The sequence below is a fragment of the Pieris napi genome, chromosome 21 (genome assembly GCF_905475465.1).
Source record: "Pieris napi chromosome 21, ilPieNapi1.2, whole genome shotgun sequence".
Lineage (NCBI taxonomy): Eukaryota > Metazoa > Arthropoda > Insecta > Lepidoptera > Pieridae > Pieris > Pieris napi.
The window spans coordinates 9,977,475-10,004,439 of NC_062254.1; the positions used below are offsets into that span (position 1 = coordinate 9,977,475).

The 26,965-nt window shown below is 35.2% G+C and overlaps 1 protein-coding gene across 2 annotated transcripts in view; it reads right to left on the reverse strand.

Annotated features, from left to right (window-relative positions):
- Window positions 1–26,965, reverse strand: part of LOC125060224 (connectin-like) — a 123,154-nt gene that overhangs the window by 14,033 nt on the left and 82,156 nt on the right. For both annotated transcript variants that reach the window (XM_047665015.1, XM_047665016.1), the window contains exon 2: window positions 21,493–21,525. The gene's annotated coding sequence lies outside the window, so the exon portion shown is untranslated. The remainder of the gene's footprint in view (window positions 1–21,492; window positions 21,526–26,965) is intronic.

The window sequence follows — 26,965 nt, forward strand, 5'->3', positions numbered from 1 at the left end:
CCGCATAGCAGTGAATGTTGCTAAGTTGCAACATATCATTGATATGCAGAAGAAATAGGGTCGGGGATAGAACACAGCCTTGTGGGACCCCAGCGTTCACGGGTTTAAGGTCGGAACATGCTCCGTCGATGACGACCTTGATGCTCCGATCGGCCAGAAAGCTGGAGATCCAATCGCATAATTTCTCGGGAAGCCCATAGGCTGGAAGCTTCGAGAGCAGTGCTCTGTGCCACACCCGATCGAAGGCTTTCGCTATGTCCAAACTTACCGCCAACGCCTCCCCCTTGGACTCAATTGCTTCCGCCCACCTATGGGTAAGGTATACAAGGAGGTCACCAGCTGAGCGACCACGACGAAAGCCGTACTGAGAATCGCTAATCAACTGGTGACCTTCTAGATAACTCAAGAGCTGGCAATTAATAATGGTTTCCATTATTTTGGAGAACAAGGAGGTTATAGCTATTGGGCGATAGTTGGACGGATCAGAGCGATCGCCTTTTTTTGGGATCGGATGTATCGAAGCGGTCTTCCAGCACTTCGGGACAGTGCCGAGCGAGTACAGGTACCGGAAAAGGCGCGTTAAGACCGGAGCCAACTCAGGAGCACAAGTACGCAGCACAATTGGGGGGATACCATCCGGCCCGCTCGACTTATGAATGTCCAAGGAAGATAGTGCTTTGCGGACAGCACGTTGCCGGAATGTGATTTCCGGCATCGAGGAATCACACCGCGAAATGGTCGGTGGTGATCTCCCTCGGTCATCCAAAGTCGAGTTGGACGCGAAGAGACAGCCCAAAAGGTCGGCCTTCTCCTTCGCAGTGTGGGCCAGAGAGTCATCCTCCCTGTGCAGTGGCGGAATGGAGGGCTGACAAAAATTCCCCTGGACAGCTTTGGCGAGAGACCAGAAGGCTCGAGTCCCTGAAGGGAGTTGGGCCAATCTCTCGCCAAATCTGGCAATGTGCTCTGACTTTGCCTTAGTGATTTCTCGTTTGAAGGACCTGGAGGCTGAGTTATATGCTGTTTTAAGTTCGCTGGTATTGGCATCACGAGATTTCGCCGCTTCCGCCCATGCCTTAAAGCATTCTCGCTTTCGACGCGAGGCCGCCTTACAAGAACGTTTAAACCAGGGCTGAGACTTGCCACCGATCGGCACCGCAGAAAATGGAATAAAGAGTTCCATGCCCTGCAGAACCACTTCGGCGACAGAGGCGGCGACGGAATCTGGAGCTTCCGGCGAAAAGCACATAGGCCCCCAAGGGTAGGACGCAAAGAAAGACCGCATCCCGTCCCAATCTGCTGACTTATAGTGCCAAATACGGCGACAACCCATAAAGCGGGGCCGTGAAGGGCGCGTAGATGGCACAGTACTCCGGACCACACAATGATCTGATGAACCCAATGGCGGGTCAACAGAGACTTGATAGTTCTCCGGATGTGAAGTCAGCAGAAGGTCCAACAAAGAGGGTTTATGACCATCCACATCTGGTATTCGCGTAATCGCAGGGACCATTTGTGTCAGGTCGTAGGCTAAAGCAAAGTCGTGAAAGGATCTTCCCGCGTGATCGGTAGTTTCAGAGCCGAGCCAATCGGCATGGTGGGCGTTAAAATCGCCAAGTATCACGATTTCAGCGGTAGGAACCCAATGCAATCAGTATTCCGTCATTATTTTTAATTATTTATCTGCAGGTTCTGTTTTCGTTAAAATTCAAGTCGTTTTCGCGTTATTGTGTCTAAAGGTCGCCATAGACGGACCGCATGTTGCAGTCGAGATCGACTGCTCTAAAGCGGTCGCATTGAAGTCAGACTGAGCAGTTGTGTTCGACCGCAAAAAAATACTGCTTCTTGTGCTACTATTACGCACGCGTAGGCGTAGAAGACACCGTAGTATGTGGGTGCGTCCAATACTACAATCAAGAGAACAGCATGGAATATTTCATACTTTGTATCCCCAGCTGAGAGAAGACACTAAAAAGTTTTTCAACTACTTTAGAATATCCGTGGTTTCATATGATAAATTAGTTAGTATTCTAAGCCATAAAATACAACAAAGGAAGGGGTTGGTACTCAGCGGGGAGCAGGGAGGGAGTGGCGCGCAGTCGTCAGCAACCGCTTGTAGCAGTCCGTGTATGGTGGGTCCGGCAGCTCTTAGCAGTCGACCGCACGGCGAAACTTGACCGCAGAGTGACTGCTCCGACCACTCAGGAACTGCTCGAGCGGTCCGTGTATTGCGGATATGAATTTAGTATGAGAACTGCAAATCGCCGTGCGGCGACCGCTCTAAATCAGTCGGTCTCGGCTGCAACATGCGGTCCGTCAGCGTTATTCTCCATCCAGTCAATTGTCTTCGTTATTTCTTTCGTCTTATCGTATCTCACTCGGTCACATATATTTGTAAGATTTCGTCCAAACAGCAAAATTTATAAAAAATCAACAACTATTTCAGACCATTATGAAAGCGACCTAAGCTGACAATAAATAACAGCGGTGTCGATTTATAAACACATTACTATAAATCAAATTGAACATTATAAGGGGTAAACACGTTTCATTCCTAAGTATCCTATAGGGAAAGTCAAGTCACTAAAGGGCACTGCGATAAGTTCATATAATCCTCTGTTATTTCTGTATAATAAAATCGTCTATAAATTTCGCCAGTACTACACTTAAGAAAACTAGCCGTTTCTTTTCCTTTTTAAAGCTCCTTTACAAAAACTAACTTATGCAGGAGTTTGGTAGATTTAGGGTCTGTTTCACAATGTATGGATAAAGTACCAACTAGCTGTGCAACACATAAATTATTTGGAAGATAAATTATGCTATTTGACTTTCATCGGACTCCTAACTTATGATGGACTTTATGTGACGAATAGCGCTATCTGACAGTCGTGAAACGCAACAATAGTGTTTATCCTACCAATAAGTAATAAATAGCTAATTTGGAACTTATGTAGAACATATCCGTACATTGTGAAACAGACCCTAAGTCGCGTACTTTTGAGTTTATCTCACGATTTAAGCTATGACTTTTGTGACTTATCCTACTTGTTTTAATTGTATCTCTATCGTTGTGATCTGTATCTCAATGCCTCATCATTGCCATGTGGTGATGATGGAGCAAAAGTTGAGCTCAACTCCCTCTGCATGGAACAGCTACTGTTTATTTTACACTTTTTTGACGTGACAACGTCTTATAATTCGATGGAGCCGGCTGCACGCACGAAAAAACATGACTCATGCGGCGTTACCTCTGAGGCGTTCCATTTAAGGCTTGAAGTGCAAGCGAGAGCACACAAAAATTGACATAATTGTATTTATGCGTACAAATAAATGTAACTTGATCAATTCAATTGTGATTTCCATTTACCTACTCTATATCCATACAAAATATCTATCAAACAAATAAAATTAAAATTTTCTTTTGAAAAAAATGCAACCATTCCATCAGTATTTTCTTATGACATTGTCACGTTCAACTATCGTCAGTAAACCGACTTTACAGACAACCGATATTTTTATACGAGTATTGTATATGTCCCTACTTTGGTTTTAGTTAAATGTAGGTTCCGGATGTAATAAGTAATTGATATGTTAATTTGGAATTTCTTTAGAGATTTTTTATTGTGAGCCTATGACTTTTTTATTTAACGTAATTGAAAATGTTTGAAAATTGCATACTAACAACATGAAACCTCAAAATCCTTGTAAATAATTGAACAACGTTAACACATCTGCTAATCCCTTTGAGGCTTGTACGAGGACAAGCCTGCGATTTAATGTACTTAATGAGGTTGTTTTCAGGAACGTACTGTTTTTATGTACGTTATGATTATTTAACACCATTTGGTCAACTGTTTCTCTTAATATGTAATTGAATGGTAAAAAATATATGGGATACATATCATATTAATATTAAAAATATGTTATATACGAGTATTTACTTTTTTTTTATTTATTTCGTAATTCTACAGCTAAAATAAATTTTATATAATAACAAAAAATGTCAAGATAAACAATCCGCGAAAGTAGAGGACACCGTGAGCCATTTCTGCCAAAACCCTCCATCTTTTAGACGATACCAACTCCGGGGAACAAATACAGATAAAACAACTTTTTATACAGCTGTGATACTTTTTGACATTCAACCTTTTGTCTTCAGTCACCGTGACCACGCACGCTGTAAAGCACGCGAAACGTCGGTTAAATTTAAAATTATGAAAAATAATTGTAAATACATAACTTCAATCCGGTAAAAAATTGTTTTATTATCGAATAAATAGTTACTTTATGTGTTTGCTTACGACTTATATTTTGTAATCTTCGTTGTATTATGAACTAAGTATAGTAACAATTAACTTTCAGACCTCGTAAAAAGTTAAAATGCGTCCCTGTAAAAACCTATCGTCATGCTCTTTCCACGGATAGGTGAAATCGTAATCACGAGATTTAATTTATTTTAATAATGCTGTTGAATACTGTGATTTCAATTCCTAATGAGATTAAACATTTTTTGCATTATCTACATCACAGGAACTGTGTTAGCAAAAGCTTAGGCGTAATTCTCAGTCCTTTTCATTTGAACCCCGAAACCAACGGACTTTTTCCCTGTACTTAACACCCTTGGAAGTTTCTATTGCCGCTAAAAACTTGCTCGTACGGTAAAGAAACAAAGACGCTAACTGTGACTGGTGAATCTACTTGGCTATAAATGGAAATAATAAAAAAAATAATTCGAATTCAAATTCAAATTCATGAAGTGTAGGTACAATGTGTACTTATGAACGTAAAGAAATACATTTTAAATGCTTCTAATTTTAAATTTACTGCCAGTTCTCAAATCAAGGGCGTAGAACGGACGAGAAGAACTGGCAATAAACTCTCCGCCACTCTTTTTAATCGACAAGTTTTTTGTTTTACAAAATGTTTATAAGGAGCTGCAACCATTACATCATGTTCCACATTAAATCTTTAAGTAATTATCTATAGTAATACAAATAATACAGATTAATAATAAATGACAAAACCTGAAGCCTAGACCTAGCCTAGAAGGGTTAAAGTAGAAAAAAGCGTACCACAGTACTCTTCTGGCACAGATTAAGTATCCCCCTGCCCATTTGCCCCCGTTCTAAAAAGAGTTTCACCAGTATTTTATTAAGATATTCAAGTATTATGAGTGTCCATAGAAAGTTGTGTTTTCTTCTAATAGATTAGTTGAGTATGTCAATCGATAGAGCCCTTTACTGGGCTTGGTTTTCAGCATCTGTAGCCTAATTCGTTTAGAACGCACTCGCAAGCGTTCTGACTGCGAGAGAGTTCATGACATTTGGCAAACATCATTCACGTGAATCTTAACAAGATTATTCATGAAAAACATTCATAACAGCTTACACAATTTGATTTCTGTCAAATTAGACGTAAAGTACTTTGATTCAAAGAGATTAGATTCATTTTGTTTTATAACCCACACGCTAATGCATAGTTGTGGTAGTTTTATAAAGTGTAGAAATCAATCACGAAGGTATATTAAAACAAAAGTTTTTGTTTATAATCATCCAAACCATTAATCTTAAACTCTCAGTGTATTCCACTTTTAATGGTTAGAAATAATCAGTCCTAGAAACCTAATGACGTCTTTAGTATCCAAAGGGCCATCAATTTAATTGACATGTAATTTTTTATTTGTTTATTTTATTCAGTTTTGAATCAACAAACATGACTTGAATTCACGAAGTCTCATAGGAAGATATTCTGCGTCCGTTTCGATAGTAATTTTTTAAAGCAAATTCAACCTACCCTACCTACCCTACTGAACTATTTTGTGGGAATTGAATTCGGAAACTTTGGTTAATAAAACTCCTTTAACTACTGAACAATAAAGTGTGACACTTGCGCATAAAACTTCATAAAAATTATATAATGTCGCAATAGCAGTCTTCATTTAAATTAATAATATCATTTAAAATAACAATCCTACGTGCTTACATTACAAAATACGCATTTAAAATTACTTTATTTGTAAATCCGAAGCGAAATCTCGCCCTTTAAGAGAATTAGGATGCCATTTCAGTCCCTGGTGTAAAGTTGTCGGTTTATTCAATGAATTTTATATAAGCGTTTCATAAGAATTGGATTTCTTTATCTAAACTGATTTTTCTTTGTTATTGTTTATAATATTATGCATAATCACGAACATTATTTCGAAGTTAAATTTATTTATTGTTATCAATGATAGTATCTTGTCTGTTGTTATAGTTGAAATTTTTCGATGTGTTTCGTTTCCATGTTGTCCTATCGAGTACTGCGGGTAAATGATAAGATAGACGTACTAGCGTACCGCCCACAAGAAGCTAGAAAAACTAGACAAAATTAAGACAAAGTGTAGGGTTATATAGATGTTTTTCACAATAGTATTTATGAATTTAAAAAGATTATTCGCGTGAATACTTGCAATTTGTAAGTAATATTTAATATTTAATCAACCAGCACTGAAGATGCCACTAAAATGCTGTGTACAGATGTAATTGGACTTCAGGTTTACAAAGTTGTCTAGTGTGTAATAACTGTATTATATATTATATTTAATCAATCTGTTTTCTGTTTCTATACCAAAAATGTAACAATAAAAATAAAATTATAAGGAAAGAGCGGTTCTGCTTGCCTGTAAATTAAAAGTGGCACTACGGTGGCGTGAACAGGCCAGAGAGAATGTCGTGTCTTCGGCTTAAAGGCTTTGATGTTGTAGTCACTACCTTGTCGGGAATGCCAGAGTCTGCAGCGAGGCTCATTAAGTGTAGGAATACTGTACAAGTACACTCGTACTATGTCCGATGGAAATAGCTAAAATAATCTCAGGGGGAAAGTGCATAATTGGGTGGAGTTTAGGGCGGTTGTAGACTAGCGCTTTTTACGCACGTATAGGCGCGCCTTTTGGCACACGCGCAACTCATATGTTGACGCGCTTCTTAGCTCGTATAAGTTCGTAGTTCTGGGTAGAATGTGATCGGTTCTCTGTCTTGATGCAACCATCGATGACACCCAGCATCTGTTTCGTCTTCTCAGTGGAAGGCAAATAAGTAACACAAATAGCAATGTCTTCGTCAGAAACCATTTTGATACTGACAAGACGCCACTACCGGTTCGAGCGAATACGCCAAAATATGCCAGTTTACGCGCGTCCGGTTTTTTTAAGCGCGCGTGTAAGCTTGTATGCTGAAACGACCGTATACGCGCAGAAAAATACGCTAGTCTGTAACGACCCTTAGTGCAGGTGGGACATACGTGGACTGCATGCTCATCGGTTGACAACCGTACTTACGTATACTATTTGTGTGCCGGACATATATCTGCAAGATCTCAGTACGCGCCGCGTACTGAGATCTTGCATCTTTTATGCTAAGCTCACGTTCCGCCGATTGGGGCGCAAGAAATTGCAATCCACTAAACCGATGACAGGATATCAAAATTCCCCTCGATTTAAAATAATAATCGTGTTAGCTGATATATTTTATTATGTAAAAAAAACGTATATTGTAAAAGATAACTTTATAAATTATATTAATATATAAGTGTATTTATAAATAAACAAAAATAATCTGAATTTATAATTAACAGATGACGAACGTGAAAAGAAATCTAAACAAGACATGATAAATACATGAGCATAATTACTTAACCGGGGATCTGAATTAACATAAAAGAAATATTGAAATGTAAAATTATTCGAATGTAAAAGGTATTGGAGATAAACTCGATCGTTTAATCGGAAAGTAATAATATTGTCATTTAAAACACAATATAAAAGCCCAATTATTCGAGCGGTCTCGCCTACAGTCGCACAAAGCGATATTAATTATCAAAAACTTCAGATAAAACCAATAACGAAATTGTAATTACTATTTCTTTAATTCAAATAAAAATTATAATTACTTAATTGACTACTCATAATATACTACTAATGTAAGAAAATAAACTAATCGTGCGCTTTACCTTTTATGATGTTAGGTGTAATACTAACATCAAAAAAGTTGATGCGTGTACTTTCGCACTGCCAGAAGGCTCGCAAGCGCGCTGCCGACCTTTTAAGATTGTCACGATCTTTTCTTGAAGGAGAGACTCCGGTATCAATGCATTTTTTTTAAGCAACTAAAAAACTAGAACAGTGAGGAAAATATATCACTAGCAAACGGACATGTCACACACAACAAAAAATTATGTGTGTTTACAGAAATTTGCACAGGCGTGTGGGCCTATACCCTTCAGCGTGCGGTTCTCACCCATGAGGTCGAAGGTTCGATCGCCGGCTGTGCACCAATGGACTTTTTGTCTTTCTGTCTATCTTAACATTCGCTCGAACGGTGAAGGAAAACATCGTGTGGAAACCAGCATGCTTTAGACCCAAAACATCGACGGCGTGTGTCAGGCACAGAAGGCTGATCACCTACTTGCCTATTACATTGCCAAATGATCATGAAACAGATACAGAAATCTAAGGCCTAGACCTAATGGTTTTGCCTTAGATTGGTTTAATGGCCATTGATGTTATGTTATACAGAAATTTAATTGGTACAACGTTGAGCTTCACCAATCGGGGTCAATATATTAAACATATAAGACATAAACATAGTTATAAAAGAGTTATATATTATATAATCTTCGTGGTATTATCCAATCGATCATAAGTTCCCTCGTTTACGTCTTAGGAAAAATACATTTTGCCACAGTCTTGATTGATACTTATTTAATTGATATCCTATTAATCCTAGTATCGAGAGTATTCCAAATATTAGTTATCTTAGTAATAACATGTTGCTCCTAGATCTTTCTTTATTCATATGATTTTTTGTAATATTAGTCGTGTAACTTACGTGCGAGGAAATATGAAAGTGAAGTTACAAACATTCAGAATCAAGACAGCACAATGTAATCAACATTGTCTTATCCCGTGCAGGTTTTAAAGGCCGGCAACGCACTTGCGAGCACTCTGGCAATGTGTGTGGGCGGTGATATTACTTAACATCAGGTGAGCATTCTGTTACCGTTACATAAAAAAGGCATTGTACGTAGAGAAGTTTCCAGTATATATATAAAGGTATTCAACTATTTAGTAAAAATGTAACTAGCAACCACTAGTGCTAATACATTTACATTCATATGCATCGCCCACTTCACAATTTTTTTGATTGACTTGTTATACATTACTAAATAATACTTTTCCCCTGAAGGAAAATATAATGATAAATAAATCATTTTTAGACGGTTAGTCCTAGCTGTTGGCACATGAAGTAACGGCGGACGATGTCGCTTTCTGACATACCCATCAGGCACATTGAAACTAAGGTACTGAAGTACTGCCGAATTACTGTCCTTTCCATGTAACAAATTTATGAATTCATCACAAGCGCAAATTCTCGGCGTACTCTGAGCTTGTAGTAGCCCACAGAACCAAGAATAAATAAGGTCGGGTACATACCGTACATTCTAAGATATTCAAATATTTTTTTAATAAATTTTCTAGCACATATACAAATTATAATCAAATAATCAAAAGATATAACTACTTCAAAGTAACCTTACGTTTTATACTAATGACACAATTAACTTTTCATAAATACTCTATTGTTTTAGATTAAAACCCCAATAGTGCCATAAACGTAAATAACCGATTAAAATAAACGAAGCGTAATCAGAGCATTACCGCTATTACTCTATCACCCATTTGAGACCCCAACTATAACTCTAAATCTCGGGCCACGAACTGGAAATCTATGAGCAAAGCTGTGGCGATGCTAATACGACCGTTTTAGATAACGTAAAATAGTCAAACCATACTTCATTAGGTAAGATTGACTTCCAATTTATTATAATGATATTTCAAATGTCTTATTTTGTGAAACAAAAATAAGATTAAAATAAATACAGAATAGCTCAAAGTTTAACTAAATTTTTTTTATTACTAAGATTTAAGTACTTATAAATTATGTTTATAAAAGTTATTTAACATTTTTAAAAAGGCACTTTTTTCTTGCTTTGAATTTGATTTTGGCTAGGTTCCCACACGCCGTCGCGATATATCCATTATTATGACTAAATGACCGACAATACCATTGATATACAAAAAACCCAAGATGCATACTCAACGTCAAAAAAACGTCCTCAAAAAATGAGCGCAACATTCTAAATTCTGCGCTCATTTCAAATAGTCTCGCGTCTACAAGTGGAGTCGATGTTATTTATTTGTGTTTTTTTTTATAAATAAATTTATGTACTCTTGAACTTTTTTTACTTTTTAAGCAATTCGCGTAAGGTTGATTTTGCAATAATATATGCTTGTAACATATACTGTTATGGACAGAAATAGTGTTTCGGGACACTTTCGAGCGTTACTTTTATATGAGACTGTGCATCTTGGGTTTTTTGTATATCAATGGACAATACCTACTTATTTTGTTACTTTAATTTTGTTTAGTGGATAATTATTTTTATCTGTAGTTAGCTATATCTATTTCAGAATTACTTAACAAAAACCCTTCCGCAGGTGAAAGTCTCCTCCAAGGATCACCAGGTATCTTGGGTCGAGCTTGAGCCGTTTTAGTAATGTAATTATAGCCCTATTGGGAAACGATATAGTAATTTTTCGTTTCCCAATAGGGCCTCCACCGGGTCGGCCTTATGGTCTATCGATCGTCAGACAGTCTTGCTACGAGTCCATAATAATATACTAATGACTTAATAAGTAGAGATAAACAAAGGTAAATGTTGTTTCTGAAAATTAATATAAAAGCCATTCCTAACTAACATCTCTAATCCAAAAATATATTTCAACTTAATAACGTAAGTTATCTTATATATTCTATATTTGATTGCGTACATCAATAAAATCGATTCTCGCGTCTCTCGTGGCTCAAACGTTATTTTATACCGGCTATTCGAACCAGTGCAACGTCAAGCCATCACGCGCGGCCGTCATGATGTGGTCACGTTACACGAGCCTGGCACTGGGGGTCATGTCACGTGCCAAACATTTGCTATAGCCCGACCCAAATGATGGTTATGGTGATTATGCCTTCATATGAAGAGAACGCAATGTGACCGAAAGGGAAATGGCTATAGAAGAATATTTATAAATGAATTCCTGTATGGAAGTCTCTCAAATTGTCATATACTTAAACTATATATCTAATATATAAAATTCTCGTGTCACAATGTTCGTTCCCATACTCCTCCAAAACGGATAGATTCTTATGATTTTTTAATGCATATTCAGTATATATTATGATAATCGGCTACTATCTATATTATTTAACGATTTGGCATTCTGATAAACAATAAACTACAAGCTCCCTTATCAGAATACCAAATCGTAAAATGACTGCTTCACGACTGATTTGAGCGCGACTGCCGCTGTGAAAACCGCTGTGAGAGTTCGAAATGTGAGTTACAGAGTGTGAGTGAGTCTGGTATCGGATGTTATGAAACAACGCAGAACGGTGCGGAACTAAACCTAATCTATCTATCAAGAACAATTTACATAGCTACAGAAGAAAAGCCTTGCTTAAATTTTTTTTACTATATACAGATGCATACATATATTAAAAGTTCTTACAGTACTAATATACCCGCGAATTCTACGGGTTATATTCATTATAGATGATGTATTTGTTTCAATTTTGTAGTAAAGTGCCATTCGTAACATCGAAACAAAAGTTCCAAAGCTCATATTTTAAATTTAACGATGTGTGTCTTTCAAAGTAATACGGTTAAAGTAAAACAAATGTTTGAAATTTTGATGGATTCCGTAGCATGATCACTTGGAACATTTCGCATTGAGTTGGCAGCGGCCGGACGGAAAGATGCCAACGGTTTCGGTGCGTTCCACTTTTATTTAGGTGCTTTAAGAATTTATACTGATATGAGTTCTTGTTTAGTTGTGTTTTGTTTTACAAGTTATATTACTTATATATTGTATTTATTTAAAGAAAAAACATTTTAACCGGAATAAAGTTATGTATTATTATAAATTTACAATTATTCAACATAATTTTAAATTTAACCGACGTTTCGCGTGCTTTACAGCGTGCGTGGTCACGGTGTCTGAAGACAAAAGGTGTTGGATGTCAAAAAGTATCACAATTGTAGAAAAAGTTGCATTATCTGTATTTATTTCCCCGGAGTTGGTATCGGTTGGTGTCCTCTATTTTCGCGGATTGTTTTTCTTGAGATTTTCTTTTAACAACTATTGTATTTATTTCTTATAAACAAAATAATACAGACAAGACTTGATTCAAATTATAATCCTTTAGATATTAGAGCACTTTAAGATGTTGTCATTGAAGAATCGTAGATAATGAATTAATGTATCGTCTGCATTTAAAATATTTAACATTGAGATTAATTGCCCCAATACCAACCTTTTATCTGAATTTAAATTTCTAGATACCCCAGGCATCATTCAATTTGTCCCTCCTTTCCGAAGAACGCGTTTTGAGCATTCTGATAAACGAGCTAGGTCTGGATATCCATAGTTGCTCCCCTCACAATTTAAATTTATTTATTCTCTCTTCGTGTATATCATGTTTGCCTATAAGTGCTTGTCACATTTAAATTGTAAATTGTAGTTCTTTTACCAATGTATCAGTGTGCCGAGCGTTGGCAAGTTTTTATCAATTGAAAAAACAAGACATAAACTAAACTATATATAAATGGATGCATTTACAAAAATATTTATAAAAGTGATAGAATTCATTAACTCCCGTCTTATTTTCTAAAATAGGCAACTGACTTCTAACAAGCGATGTCGATACACAATAACATGTTCTATATTTAATGTATATAGGTAGGCTTTTTACATATATGCGATTTTACAAAATTGGTTTATATAATATGTATAATGTATATTTTAATAAGTATATAAAAAATAAAAAAAGAAGAGAGAGGAGTGGTGTGGTAAGAGCCAAATAAAAACATGAAACCTTGCAACTAAAGCTTATTTTTCTTAATTCACTACAAATATTAAAACCACAACGCTTCAATTTAAATATTCATTTATCTATATTAAAATGGATATCGCATTCAAAGAATTCCTTTAAGCAAGAAACCGCTGCCACTCTGTCTTAGTCTGCTATATGATGATAATGAAATAATAATTTTAATTCATATGCTTTTATTGGTATCGTCTTAGGGGCTTGTAATTGAGACCACAATATTTAGATTAAACCCGTCCAAAAGGACGAGTCGATAGTAGAACACAATCAGATAAATCCATTAAGAAAGTAAGATAAGTCAAATTTGTAAGCCATGTATTTTATTCGTAAACAATTATTTTTGTCAGATTAAATGTAATGTGTTTAAACAGCATAATAAAAAAGAAAAAAAAAACTGTGGTGCAACAACATCATTACAACAACAACAACATCTTTAGGTCTGGGCCTCAGATTTCCGAATCTGTTTCATGATCATTTTACAATCTAATAGGCAAGTAGGTGATCAGCCTCTAGTGCCTGACACACGCCGTCGACTTTTTGGATATAAGACATGTCGGTTTCCTCACGATGTTTACCTTCACCGTTCGAGCGAATGTTAAATGCGCACATAAAAAGAAAGCCCATTGATGCACACCGGGGATCGAACCTATGACCTCAGGGACGAGAGTCGCACGCTGAAGCCACTAGGCCAAAACAGCATAAAATATCCAATTAAAAATGGAACATCAAAAGTTATATACGTGAACAGTGTTTCTCTATCAAAGTTTAAGTTAAAATTTTATAAAAATCCGTTTTCGATTAAACCAAGGAAAAGGATATTTTTGTAAAGTTGGTATAAAATTCCGATCATGCCGTCTCAAATTGATCATAGGAGAGTCGCTTCGTCGGCGGTCCGTCGATCCGTATTTATTGTCACTAAATCATGTGGAACAGAAATTCAATCAGCTCCCGAGATGGCAGGGTTACCAGTTTTATTTTGCTTTAAAATTCCGATATTTTCGGAAAATTTGAAGCATTAAATTGTTTGGTGTTAAATCCTTAGTTTCTAATAGGAATACAAACTTTTGCGTTCATAAAGTCGAAAGTTTTGTCGAGAAAGTATATACTATATCGAGAGTCAGACTCTAATACCATCCCATTTGCTTTCAGCCACGGAAGTAGATTAATAATGTAAATTATAGCACCAGTTTTCCTTACTACACCTGAGTAACAAATGTAAATATTTTTGAAGTGAAACTTCTTTATTGGGGTTGGAAAAAAGTTTAGTGTAACATTTTTTCGTTACGCGTCACATTTTTCCGTTACGCGCCATCTTTTGAAGTGAAACTTCTTTATCGACGTATGGGAGAAATTTTGTAGCAGGTTACGCGCCATGTTGCTTTTTGAAGTCAAACTTCTTTATCGGCGTTGGAAAAAAAATTACACACATTTGTCACATCTTTCGGTTACGCGCCATCTTTTTCTTGTCCCTACCACGGTTGATCCGAAGAGATTCGAAGCCATTAGTAACAAAAATATATAATAACGATAACAATGATAGTAATACTAATAATTCTATTACAATTAATGAAATTCTGTAATAATCTTAGTACTACATAGTAGTACAGTTATAAGTTAAATGAAATAATTGTATTTGTATTCACGTCTATGATAATAAAAGCCTTTTGTTAAACTTTATCTAATTTAACTTTATTTAACCAATTTCTGTAAAGTTGCATATAGTAGATCATTTTTCGAAAAATAAGGTCATAAAGAAGTTTCACTTCTTACGTGTGTACACCTAGTACACGCACACATTTTTTTTAATGTCTCGTAACAAAAGATAAGTCTATTATTTATGTATATTAACGTATGTTTTAGTGCACATAAAACACAGTTTATTGCTTAATATATATAAAAGACCATGGGGGATTACATTAATCTGACAACCCTACTACGGTGTCTAGGCCCCGGGGAGTATTTCTAGCCATTTATTCCCAGATGGCGAAATATTTTTTCTTAGTATGGTAATATATTTTCCGATAGAACCTTTTGAGTTTTTGAGTGGATGTGCTTAGTACAGAAAGTAAGAGTGATGATATCACTCTGGGGTTTTTACTAGGAGATTGAATACGGAAGAAATGTTTCCAAAAATCATTACATTATATCGTTCGTGGAGTTTGATAAAAATAATATTTTATTTGTGTTAGATAAATTATATTATGTTAAACATATCTAATATTTTCGTTATTCGTTACAATTTTAAATATGTATAAGCCATTTGTATAAACTGTGAACATCAATCTAAATCAATTTATTTTGTTACTGTAAGTTGCCCATATCTATCTTCAAATATAAATAACAATAATTCACCTATGTATCAAATATAGTGGAAGAAAACATGCGATGCCGCTGCCAAAGAGCAAAACACATGACAAAAAGGAACAGCTGGTGTGATATTGTTCTGGTATTCTGAACTAATTTCCTTTATCCTAATACGAAAAAACTTATCTGTATTTATATATAACTCTGTTTTTGCTTGATGCCAAATTCGTTTTATTATAAATAAATACGTACGCTTAAAAGAATTCAAGTCTGATGACAAAAATATAAAAGATAATTTTTTTTCTTTATTCTGTTAATGTAAACAGGTCTAGGTCTCAGATTTTTGTACGGGTTTCATGATCATTAGTCAATCTGATAGGCAAGTAGGTGATCAGCCTCCTGTGGCTGACACACCCCGTCGACTTTTTGGGTCTAAGGCAATCCGGTTTCTTCACGATGTTTTCCTTCACCGACTCACCGTTTGAGCAAATGTTAAATGCGCACGTAGACAGAAAGTGTATTGGTGCACAGCCAGGGATCAACCTCAAAGCGACCTCAAGGATGAGAGTCGCACATGAAAGCCATTGGGCCAACACTAGGCCTATACTGTTATAAAACTGTTTAGTTTTTTACTCTTAAGTGGTTTACTCAAAATTCAGAATTTTGCAATTTTTCAAAATAAATAATTTTATTCCTTATTTCAGTGATGTAGCCTTTCTTTTTTTAATTTTGCTGCTTTTGCTTTTTTTTGAATTTCAAGTTGCGCGCCTATCCGATAAATCCGAAAATTTTGGATATTGAATCTCTAATTACACAGTTAAAGACCTAGTATGCTAAATAACCTGTTATTAATCTACTATGGCTGTATTTTATTATTTAATGTATGTTGTATAACCTCAATACTTAAATCGGGTTCACAAACGAAACCTACAAGTTCATTCAAGATAAGTAAAATGACCCAAAGACAAATTGTAATTCATAAGAATCCGAATCATAACTGCAAAATATCACGATCACCCTTAACACGAATGAAGCTATAAAAATTTATTTTTCGGAGAGGCGGTAAACAGATAAATATCGATTTATATTGTCGGTACCGATACGCCGTCTGAATATAAATGCGATTATACCGGTTTATCGGTAAACGATTGTAATGAGGAGCAATCGAATTATATTTAATCCAAGGTCAAAGGATTTAGTTTTATTAAATTACGACGTATCGTTGCGTGCGTGGGAAGGCTTTAATCAATTTTTCGATTGTAATAATAAAAAACAAAATGCAAGAGAAATATAAAGAAAGTTCTATGTCTGCTGATTCGAACTATGGCATGTTATTGTAGACCAATTTAATTAATTTAATAATATACCAATCAAGTTGCCGTGGCCATGCATTGAGCCTTAAATCTACGGGCTGATGTTAGAAGATTAAAAAAAATAATTATCGTACGTGATCTTCAAATCGGAATAGAATTTATTTATTTTATTTACACTTAGTTGCTTTATAATATAAAAAAAATAAACATAATTTCATGTAAAGAAAGACAACTGGCGGCCTTATCGCTTTCGAGCAATCTCTTCCAGGCAACCACTGTGAGAAAAGAAAAACAAAATATGATTTATGCATAATAAGTGTATCTTCTATATAAATCATAATAAAGTTTATTTTCAAGTAATGACACTCATATTTGTACTTTTAGATTCTCAAGTACTATACTAAACATAGATGTACGCGAGTAGTAAAACTTACAAAATGTAAGAAGAATTACCTGGAGTAAAGTCAAAAGAACTGGCCAACACTGCGTCAATAGAATAGCCCTGCGATTCTGTAACTCACTTCACGAACTCACACAGCGGTTTTCGCATCGGCGGTCTCTCTCAAATCAGTCGTGAAGCAGTCATTTTATGATTTGGCATTCTGATAAACAATAAAGTACAAGCTCCCACCTTTTCAGAATGCCAAATCATAAAATGACTGCTTCACGACTGATTTGAGAGCGACCGCCGATGCGAAAACCGCTGTGTGAGTTCGTGAAGTGAGTTACAGAATCGCAGGGCTGTTCTATTGACGCAGTGTTGGCCAGTTCTTTTGACTTTACTCCAGGTAATTCTTCTTACATTTTATAAGTTTTACTACTCGCGTACATCTATGTTTAGTATAGTACTTCTGGCATTCTGATAAACAATAAAGTACAAGCTCCCACCTTTTCAGAATGCCAAATCATAAAATGACTGCTTCACGACTGATTTGAGAGCGACCGCCGATGCGAAAACCGCTGTGTGAGTTCGTGAAGTGAGTTACAGAATCGCAGGGCTGTCTTCCTATATTTTAAGGATTTAAAGGCATAAATTCTAATTTATAACCGCTAATTTTGTTAATAAATGCTATTAATCTTACATATACTTATGATGTTAGCTCAATGTATTCTTTAAATTTTGATTATTATATTATTTCCCCATATTTCAAATCAATTAAATTAACTCTTTTAACTAAAGTACTAATTAGTATTGTGTTTTATTGACATAACTTTCACACATTTAGTAATAAAACAATTTTTTACCGGATTGAAGTTATGTATTTACAATTATTTTTCATAATTTTAAATTTAACCGACGTTTCGCGTGCTTTATAGCGTGCGTGGTCACGGTGACTGAAGACAAAAGGTGTTGAATGTCAAAAAGTATTACAGCTGTAGAAAAAGTTGTATTATCTGTATTTATTTCCCCATCGACTAAATGATGGAGGGTTTTGGCAGAAATGGCTCAAGGTGTCCTCTATTTTCGCGGATTGTTTATCTTGAGAATCTATTTTTTTAGTTTTATTATGAAAGTACTACTATTTCTTCTTTTTCTGTAAAATTGTTTTCACTTTGTGATCGAAAGAGATGAGACTACTTTGGTTACCGGTACAATTAGGCTACTACTATTATATGATAAGGCCTTTATTTATATGTTCAAAGTAATACAAGAGGCAAACAACAAGCCAACATTCTTTAACTTATATTTAACTATAACGATTATATTATGTTAGCTTTAAGAGTTCGAAAACTGCAAAAACAAGCAACAAAACTATGCAAGTAACAAGATTTTTATTATTATTATTATAAAAGAATTCAGCAGTTTTCAGAATAATCCAGCTTAAACTTAAGTTGTTTAATTATCCTGGGAAGTATTATCTTCAGTTTGGACTTTCAATTTTGCAATTACCTCTGAGTTTTGAGAGAGTTTACCCTCTTAGGAATGTAAACGTTTCAATTTTAAATGTGAAATTTGGTAGACAGTGGATACATTTATTTAATAAATTCCTTTAAAACAAATTGACTGTAAATGCAATAGAAAGTTATAGATAATGTAATATCTCTTACATTATTTTTTTTTATATTACTTGAAGAGCAGTGTTGGCCCAGTGGCTTCAGCGTGCGCCTCTCATTCCTAAGGTCGTAGGTTCGATCCCTGGCTGTGCACCAATGGACTTTCTATCCATGTGCGCAATTAACATTTGCTCGAACGGTGAAGGATACATCGGGAGGAAACCGACATGACTCACACACAAAAACTCGATGGCGTGTGTCAGGCACAGGAGGCTGATCACCTAATTGCCTATTAGATATAAAAATTATCATGAAACAGATTCAGATATCTGAGGCCAAGACTTAAAGAGGTTGTAGCGCCACTGATTTATTTTTTCAGGGGCTTGGATCGCACTTTTTTATTAACCTTTTTTAAATGCAGTTATTCCATCACGTGTGACCGGCGATTGAGGTGATGCAATACCTACAGGTCTAAGACATTCCTAACAATTTTCTCACGATATACTACACTATTCTCGTTACAAGCAAGAGTTGAAACGCTTGGTACATACCTATGATCTGAAGGCACGGCTTTAATATTACGAATGGATACTAAAACGAAACACTTTTTTATAAACAAAAATATACATTGGTTTAATGTAATTAAGAATTACAGTCAAAATAAATGAGAGTACCACAATTGTATCCTCATTTCATAATTTAATTTAGGAACTGGAAGTGGGACAAAGCTTTCCTAAAAGCCTTCGTTTCTTTGATGTGTGAGCTTAATGAGATTAGCTCGACGAGATAACTCTAGCATGATGTTTCATTTCACTTTGTATTTCATACCGCGAATATAAAGTTATTCTAAGAAATTATGAAAAATGCCATTGTTTAACAAATCAGAATGGAAATGCTTCATCGTACGTTATATACAATTATTAATTGTACTAATGAGTGAAACAATAATATTAAAAAAAAAACAAATACAAAATACAATTTTATTATAAGTTCAATGCCAGCAATGTTGATAACAAAATGTTAAGAAATGTCATAAGCCAAAAAGTTATTGTTTATAACTAGAGTGAGGCACAAAAGTCTATAGATAAAAGAGTGGAGAGTGTTCAGAGGAGTTGTTCGGATTAGGTATTAATCTTATGCATTAAGCAGCTATAGCAGCTGAGTTTCAACATCGGACGTCGAGGCAGAATACAAAATTCTACCCGTATCACCTCGATGTCCGCACCACAACTGTGTGGAACCAGCTGCCCACTGAAGAAAAATAGCTGATTTTCCGAACCAATTCGACTTAGGGTCCTTCAAAAAAAGAGAGTACGAATTCTTAAAAGACCGGTAAGGCACTCGCGAGCATTGAGAGTATCCATGGGTGGCGGTATCACTTAACATGAGGTGAACGTCCTGCCTATTTGGGGTTGTATAAAAATAAATAATAGTTTAAAAAAACTAAAAAACACGCTTTTGACGCGTGGGGCGCTCTGTGCCATATTTTTCGTCTATCGAGCAACCCACGCTTTTTCACAATAATACCAGTATTTTCTGTTCATTACCATTTTCAGCTTAAATTAGGAATTATTTTTCGCTTTTTAGTATGATGTGCTTTAAAAGCGTCTTTTTTAGTTTTTTAAACTATTATTTATTTTTTAGTTAAATTTTTTTTTTCGGATTATTGCATTGTCATCGATGTTTGACAGGTGCGCAAAGTTTAAATTAAATCTGTCCGTTAAAATTGGGTCAAAATCGAGTCCGAAGGAGTCGGTTACATACATACATACATACAGGTGAAGCTAATATAAAGCTAGTAAAAACAAAGATAGGACGGAATTTAAAATGTAATATTTTTTATTAAATTTTTACAACTTAATACAACTCGTTATCTTACACACAGATAGACATAAATAATTCTCAAATACTCAGAATAGGTTTTATTTTGTATTCAGCAACATACAAGCAATGTCATTAGCAATAATCCAAAGTGCAGAGTACAATAAACGAATAAAATGAAGAACATTTCATCGCAAATCTTTAATAAAACTTATAGCAACTTGATATTTAAGGACCGTGTCCAATAAATGGATTATAACCATTAGACCGATAGACGAGTCTAATATAAAAATTGGTTCCAGCGAACGTGGCAGGATTGTTGGACTATAGCCAAGTACGATACTGCAGAACGGAGTTTTTGCGATTTCTTTATGATCCACTGCTGACGATTTGTTCAGGCTTATAATATATCAGGGGTAAACAATGGTTAGGTCACTGAGCGGGTATTTTTATTAATAAAACTGTCACAGTGGGTTATGAGTGAGCTGTTAGGAGCTGACCGAACGGTCAGTCGTATTGGATACGGTTAAGTTTTTACTGAGGTTCTACTGTAGATAACTGTAAAGTAAAAAATAAATAAATAAGTGGCACTACAACCTCTTTAGGTCTTGGCCTCCGATTTCTGAATCTGTTTCATGATCGTTTTTAAATCTAATAGGCAAGTAGCCTCCAGTGCCTGACACACGCCGTCGACTTTTGATCTAAGACATGCCGGTTTCCTCACGATGTTTTCCTTTGCGAGCAAATATAAAAAGCGCACATAGTAAGAAAGTCCATTGGTGCACAGCCGGGGATACCTACCACCTCAGGTATGGGAGTCACACGTTGAAGCTGCTAGGCTAACACTGCACTTCACTGTAAGGTATAAACGCTATATTTTGCCGGGAATCGGATATATAACCCCTGGAAAACCTACAAACTAACGTACAAAGTTTGCTTACGTAAATCCAGCTGTTGCCAGCTTAACCACAGACTCGGTCATATATATGTAATTATTTTGTATTTAAATAAATCGAAACACCCAGCTTTTAATTTATGTAGTGGCTTATTACTATTAATTAAATAATTCGAGTTCAACCTACCTAATAAGTCTTCTTAAAGATGTCCAAAGTTATCTGAAACAAATATTAAAATCGTTATATATAGATAACTAGCAGACTCGGCCAAGCTTTGCTGTGGCTAAAGTTTTTGTTATATTACATAGTAGTAAACTATTCAAGGGAAACGGTAGGAGAACCTCAGTCATGGGGACCCATGGGGACTATGCTTTTTTGGTGGTTATGCCATTAAATTGTAGCCTATGTGAAACGTTGGTACTTTCAACACAGCGCCATCTGTTAGAATTGTGACTATCAAATAAAAACAAATATTTTGCAATAAAATAATATTGCGGGTATAAATGGAGATGTAAGCTATCCTTTTTTTTAAGTTGGATCAAACTACACACGGTGTGCAAATTTGATTGATATCGGTTCGGTAGTTTAGGAGTCCATAGCGGACAAACAACGAGACACGTAATTTATGTATATTAAGATTGATCTTAGTTCTCATCTGAACTATCGTTATAAAGAAACAAATCATAATTAATTAAAAGGGTAAATAATACTCATTTGTACTCTCAATACTTAAGGTTCACGCGGTTTAACCTGTGTTATTTCGGTCATACCTACTGCGTTAAATGGGTAATAAAAAAATCATTTTTAAAGCAGGTTATCAGTTTGAAACGTATGTAAGACGTGTGTACTGGACAACGTCTGTCGGATCTTAGTATGACAATTAAAAGCAATTTGAAAGCAGTAAGCTATATCTTAAAATATTTGAACCTTTTTACATAAGATGACCTGAAAGATAAATCTACTTTTTTAGATGATGTGACTGCGAAAGGTGTACGCCTTAAGGTAAGGAAATTGCCTACTTCGATCACGGCTAAGCACTATAATTTTTCTACGAAAAAGTAGAAGGGTTTGGGTTCCTTTAATATATCTTAGAGTTATATGCTACAAGATAAACTTATAAATATATTATATAACGTTTCCAAGAATATTATGTTTTAATTAATTTAAATTCTCTTGATTCTTAAACTTTTTTTTAATGTAATAGGAGGAAAACAGGCAAGAGGCTCACCTGATTGTTAAATGGATACTCACACTGCCAGAAGGCTCGCAAGTGCGTTGCCGGCCTTTAAAGAATTGGTACGCTCTTTTCTTGTAGGACCCTAAGTCGAATTGGTTCGGAAATATTTCAGTGGGCAGCTGGTTTCACATAGTGGTGGTGCGCAGCTAAAACTTTATCTGTTGTAGTATAAAAAAAATCGGCAACCTCAAGGCCTTTGTCTAAGGTTTCTGCATTCTATCTCCCTTCTGTGTCTAACAGACGTCATCCAATTTTAGGTTTCAGACATTTTCGTGACCGCGCGAGCGTTAATTGCGAACACAGAAAAATAGGTCCGGAAAGTTAAGTTAAGCCCACACAGCTCTCTTAACCTCTTTTTTGTCTGTAGATGTCAAAAACAGTTGATCGTTAAAAAAATCTATATAGAATCGTTTACTTAAACCTAAACCTAACAATCAAATATATAGTATTTACAATATTCTTAAGCTACGTAGTAATAATCAAAATTAATGGGTTCAAATGCACAGACGCTAATGAAAGATTTAAGTTGGCGCCTGGTAGATAGAACCGGTGACCCCAGAGCTGGTACTTTCCTCGCTCAATGAATAAGTATCGCAGCGAGGAAATGCTGCCAGCGTTAAAGGTACACTGCCACAGTGACCAAACTTTTTAAATTTGTAATAATTTTCTTTTTATTAATAATTTAATAAAAAAAAGAACAACATAAACTTGTTTTAACCATTTTCCTTTTTCTATTTTATTTAAAAAAATTGTAGTGAAATAAACCAACTATTCCATAAATCATTTACAAAAATTAAGACAGTAAAAGAAAACACAATTTATTGAATGAACTTGGAGACTTCGCAAACAATATAACTCGCAAAAGAATTTCCGAAACAGAGAAATTATTGCGATTAAAAAGTTTCTCCTGACACAATTATTGTTGCCAAGACACAAAGATAATTAATTAACGACCCCTCGCGGTGTCTATAAAATTGTATTTTGGCCGAAAGCAAAGTTTAATGGGTTTCAGGCCAGTGTAAGTTGGCCTTCGTTATTGGAGATCCTTCTTGTCTAAATCCCCTTCCAAATTTTTATTATTATTAATTATTTCCGTTATTATTATTAATTACTTAAAATGTCATGTGGAACATGGTGTAATGGTTGCAGCTCCTTACAAACGTTGTGTAATAAAAAAAAAACATGGCGATTAAAAAGAGTGGCGGAGAGTTTATTGCCAGTTCTTCTCTTCCGTTCTACGCCCTTGATTTGAGAACTGGCAGTAAATGTAAAATTAGAAGCATTAATATATATTTCTTTAATGACGAATCACAAGTGTACATTGTGTTACCTACGTGAATAAATGATTTTTGAATTTTGAATTTTTGAAATTAAAATTATTATTTATTTATACTTTATTATGTTGTTCAAAAACATACACATAAAAAAAATAAAAAAGCAGGTTACACAAATTATAAGGCAACGGGCGGCCTTATCGCGAACAAGCGATTTCTTCCAGGCAACCCTACTCTGGAACAATGAAACACCTACAGAGGGTAGAGTACAAGAAATCCTACTGTTCTATTGAGTTGTTTTTTAATTACTCTTTTCACAATAACTTACGTCGACTGTACCCAATTTTTTTAATTTTTTTTTAATATTTAGGTAAATGCAATAAACTAGCTACTCCGTTTTTTTAAATGTTTCCCATTCACATTTAGTTAACGTTCTTAAAATTTTAATTATTACTAGCAGATCCGACAGACGTTGTCATGTAGGTACCCACGTCTTATATACAAAACAATCAAATAATGTAAATCATTCTCGACTCCACACACACAAAAAATTTCATCAAAATCTGTCCAGCTGTTTAGGAGTTTGATTACGAAAACATGCACGGAATATTTATATATATACCAGCTGTTTATTTGCAATGATTATTACCGGTGACATATCTTTGATAATATTATTGTGATCACTGATTACTTCCTTCCCGTTATTATGGGGACAAGTTGTATCGAGCAACCGAAATGTATTATAACACAACTCTGTACCCTCGTTCTATAGCATTATGGTTTAAATTCACTTGCGTATAACAGATGGCCAAAAATGGGACCCTTGGATGATGAAACAAGGTTAAATTATCTATACGTTTTAAAATGTATCAATAATGCAAAGTTCCTAAAAGTCTTCAGGAGGCTCATCTGATGTTAAGCTATACCGTCGCCCATGGACACTCGCATCATCAGAAGGCTCACCAGTGCGTTGCCGGCATTTTAAGAATTGGTACGCTCTTTTCTTGAATTGGTTCGGAAATGTTGACATACTGTGTATTACAGAACACTGGTTGAAGACATGTGAACTTATGTTCAATTTTTGTAATCATCAGATTGGTAGTTCGTTCTGCAGAGGAAATGCAATACACGGTGGCTCATTAATATTGCTTAGTAAAAAAATAAAATTTAAAGAAAGGAAGGACATAGTGAGCCTCTCTGTGGAACGCATTATAGAAGTATCTTGTGTGGAGCTGGAGCAATTTATCATTGTTAGTTTGTATAGCCCTCCTTCAGCTCAATATGATAGTTTAGAAAAAATATTGGAGCAGGTTCTGTACAAACTGCAGAAATCCAAGAAAAAATTGATCGTTAGTGGAGACTTTAATGTAAATTTGCTTGACAACTGTAGTTCAAGTAAACGTTTGCTAAATCTTTTTAAATCATATAATTTAATTAATACTTTTATTGTACCAACTAGGGTAACAGCCACCACGGCAACATGTATTGACAATATCTATAGTAATATAGTTCCTCTCAACGCCTGTATTATCAACAAACTTACATCTGACCACTCTGGTCAATTGTTTGATTTTGAAATACTAAAATGTAAAGATCAAAAAAAGAAAATATGCACAATTCCTATAACAGAGGATCGGTTAGACAGATTTAGGAAAAATTTGATATTTAAAATGCCATTTTTGCGTAGTAACCAATGCTCTAATAATTTATATAGCACATTCTTTGATTCATTTATTGGTGAATTCAAAAATGTGTTCACTCCAAAGACTTTTTTGGTCTCGGAGAAACCTACCTTTTGTGACTGGGCAACTCCGGAGCTACACAAAAAAAGATTAAATTGTATGAGTTGTATGATGAAAAACAGTATAATGACAGTGAAGAATTTAAAACTTATGTTAGGATATTCTCAAAAAGTTTTAGGCAAGAGTGTAGAATCGCTAAGGCGAAACACTTAAGTCTTAGAATAAACAACAGCTCTGATAAGATAAAGGCTACTTGGAAAATTATAAACGAGGAGACTGGAAGAACCTCCAGAAAGGATACTGAATTTAAAGTGAACATAAACGGCAAAGTAATTAGTTCCGACCTCGAAGTAGCCTCTGCATTTGAAGAGTTTTTTACTAACATTCCTTTAAATACAACCAGCGTTTTGAATTCTTCACCATCAGCCGCCCTTTTATTATTGAAAAATAATGTTCCTGTATGCAATCATAAGTTTGTATTTAGCCGCATTAGCTGCAATGACATTATAAAAACATTTAAACAGCTAAAAATAAAAAAAACTAAAGATCTTTGGGGTGTATCTGTTTTCATTTTACAATCAGTAATCAATACTATCAGTTCAGAGTTGGCTATAATATTTAATGAATGTATAGATTGTGGAGTCTTTCCAGACCAGATGAAGATAAGTAAAATCACACCGTTATTCAAAACGGGCAGCACTTCGGACCCCACAAATTTTAGACCCATATCTGTGCTGCCGGCTTTGAGTAAAATCTTTGAAAAAATCATTCTTGAACAATTATTGATACATTTTAATAATAATAAAATTATGCATAGCCAGCAGTATGGTTTTACAAGAGGTCGCTCCACAGCAGATGCTGGCATTCAATTAATTTCCGAGATTTTAAATGCTTGGGAAAATTCTCATGATGCCATTGGAGTTTTTTGCGACTTATCAAAGGCTTTTGACTGTGTCCATCACGAAATCCTAATCAAGAAACTTCAACACTATGGCATTGGCGAAAAAGCGCTAAATCTTGTGGAATCATACCTGAGCGATAGAATTCAAAAGGTAAATGTAAATGGAGCTATATCACAGGGATCCTCTGTTACTATGGGAGTACCGCAAGGCTCCATACTTGGTCCCTTCTTATTCCTCGTCTATATAAATGACCTGCCATTTCTTGTAAAGGAGCTTCACGAGATAGTACTGTTTGCTGATGACACTTCGCTTTTATTTAAAGTGAAACGACAAAATCCATCACTTGATAACGTAAACAGTGCCATCTCCAGTGTAGTTCACTGGTTTAATACAAATAATCTTAAGTTAAACGAAAAGAAGACAAAATGTGTTAAATTTGTAACTACAAATGTAAAAAGTAGTCATTCTCAAACAATAATTAAAGACGAGGAAATAGACTTTGTT